Source organism: Bidens hawaiensis, unplaced genomic scaffold (genome assembly GCF_021521415.1).
Source record: "Bidens hawaiensis isolate Kalapana, Puna unplaced genomic scaffold, B.hawaiensis_p1.1 tig00004973_1, whole genome shotgun sequence".
In the NCBI taxonomy this organism is placed as follows: domain Eukaryota; kingdom Viridiplantae; phylum Streptophyta; class Magnoliopsida; order Asterales; family Asteraceae; genus Bidens; species Bidens hawaiensis.
In genome coordinates, this window is record NW_027491313.1 from 1,714,107 (window position 1) to 1,716,770 (window position 2,664).

At 34.7% G+C, this 2,664-nt stretch overlaps 1 pseudogene across 1 annotated transcript; it reads left to right on the forward strand.

Annotated features, from left to right (window-relative positions):
• Positions 1-380: 380 nt before the first annotated feature.
• Positions 381-2,664, forward strand: LOC143628422 (diacylglycerol O-acyltransferase 2-like; annotated as a pseudogene). The gene is made up of 8 exons (XR_013152739.1): positions 381-697; positions 831-916; positions 1,157-1,263; positions 1,636-1,791; positions 1,892-1,978; positions 2,068-2,165; positions 2,273-2,360; positions 2,483-2,664. The product of XR_013152739.1 is annotated as a diacylglycerol O-acyltransferase 2-like (transcript).

Consider the following 2,664-nt stretch of genomic DNA (forward strand, 5'->3'; position numbering starts at 1 on the left):
TATTTTTGAAAATGTTTATCATTGCTTATGTATTTTCTTTTCTTCTTTTTTAAAGTAGGTTTTTATTTATTGGTTATCCAATGATATTAAGACTTAAGAGTGAGAATATGTATGTTTATTAAAAACACCCATTTTAATAAATAAGTTTAAAACTGCACCAATTTGGTAAATAAGTTTTATAACTACACTAGTTTGGGAATAAAATATGATATAGCTAGTTAGTTACGATGTCACATAAATGCTTATAGTTGTACCGTCAATGAGGAATAGAAAGGTGGTTCCTGGTATTGCACAAATAAATATCCATCTTCTCTTATTGTAACAAGATCTACAAGCTTTAACTTGAAACAGTTCACCCGCCTTCTTAATTAATGTTCCAAATGTCTAATACGGAGGAGACGAATGGAATACTTCCACCAACCCCAACGGTGTTTACTAGTAAACTTGCTTCCTCAATCCATGCAGTCTTTGCAATGATAATATGGATGGGTTCTGTTCATCTTATAGTTTTTCTCATTGTGGCTTCCTTCTTATTGCTCCCTCTTCACAAACACTTACTCTAAGTTATTGTTTACTTGCTTCTAATTTTGTCTTCTAACTATATATCATATAATTTCTTCAGGGTATTGGGGATGCTTGTGATGCTTATGTTCATCCCGATCGACGAGAACAGTAAATGGGGCCTTGCTCTAGCCAGGTTCATTCCCTTAGTTTGTCCTAATAAACTGATTTCCCAAATCCAAGTGGACACTTTCTAATTAAAAGTTAAGTTAAGCGTTTGTCCTGTCCTAAGTTGCATGTAATGAACACGTACGTTACATCAATTTCAGGTACATATATAAGCACGCGCCTGGTTATTTTCCTGCTACTTTATACGTTGAGGATATTAAGGATTTCGTCCCTGATCAGGCTTACGGTAATTTTTTTACATTTAATCAAGCACTATCTCGAAAAGTTTTTATAAAGACATTATGTAATTTTTTTTTACTGTGTTGGCTAAAGATAACATTAATCTAAAATCTAAATGATGGAGATATATCGATAACTATCATAAGATATATAAAGCTTATAAAATCTAGTGTCCTCCACATTCAAATTTTGATGATTTTACAACTAAAATCTTGTTACGCGACAATCGTCTATGTAATTAGTGCAGTTTTTGGATTTGAGCCTCATTCAATTTGGCCATTTGGATCCGGAGTGTTGTCAGATCTTACGGGTTATATGCCTACAGGCAAAGTAAAGATCCTTGTTAGTACAGCTGTAAGAATTGTTATCTTTCCATCTTTTAATGTCCTAAATTGTGTGGTGTTCCTTTGTAGAGTTGGCAATTTCAACTCATAATGGCCTAATGGGTTTATTCAGGTTATTTATTTATTTATTTTTATATATCTTTAACGAGGGTGAAAGTTGCTGGAAATGGTATATATAACTTGTTATATAATATATTTGAACTTACTAATTATTTATTAAAAAGTAAAAAGTCGTGGCCGGGCGAAAAGTGTTTCGGGTCAACCCAACCTAACCTGACATGCAACTTGTTTTCACCAGTTACCAAATTGTCTGACCCGCCCATTTGCCACCTCTATTTCTTTCTATAGTGTCCAATAAGCGTTGAATATTGACACAAATCAGGTGTTTTACACGCCGTTCCTGAGGCATTTATGCACGTGGATGGGTTTGGCAGCAGTAACAAGGGAAAAATTCTCATCTCTTTTAAAAGCTGGGTGTAGCTGCATAGTGATCCCAGGTGGAATACAGGAGGCGTTTTATATGGAGCATGATTCTGAGGCATGTTTTTTCACTATTTTCGTTTGCAAGTACTTAGTTCCGCTATTAATTTGCTCGTGTAACGGACTTTATATGATTCAAAATTATATCTTTTGTATAGGTTGCGTTTTTAAAGTCAAGGAAAGGATTCGTACGACTTGCAATGGAAACCAATTCTCCTATAGTTCCTGTTTTCGCGTTTGGACAGGTATAAATGATTAAATTCTCCTTTTACGTTCTTTATAATTTTGTTCTTTCTATTTTTATAGTTACATGTTAACAACGTGTTCGTTTTAGTCCTATGTATATAACTGGTGGAAACCACGAGGGAAGTTCTTCCTGAAACTCTCTCGAGCTATCAAGTTCATGCCTACCGTCTTTTGGGGTACTTTTTGGTATGTTTTAATGCTCAATTCATATGATTCTACAACATTACACACAAATCATTATCGTCGTCGTTACGCATTTGTGACTATTTTCTGCTTGAGTTAAACTTTTACAGGTCACCTATACCATTACAGCGACCACTTCTTGTGGTGGTTCATAAACCAATACATTTCAAGAAGAATTCTACACCAACCATGGAAGAGGTATTCAAACTTTACCTATAGAAGGGTGGTTTTGTATTCCGCTCTGAATGCGTGCATGCTACAATTGTGTTCATCATGATATCAATGATGTCATAATGATTTGGTTTTACCTGTTTTGGTAGGTTTTAGAAGTGCATGGTCAGTTTGTGGAGGCACTTAAAAGTTTATTTGATAGGCATACAGCACGGGCAGGTTATCCTGATCTTGAATTACGAATTATGTGACTTGTGCAATATGTCCAGGAGGCAAGTGAAATAATGAAGTTATGAATTTGATGTTTACGAAAGAAATGAATTTGTGGAAA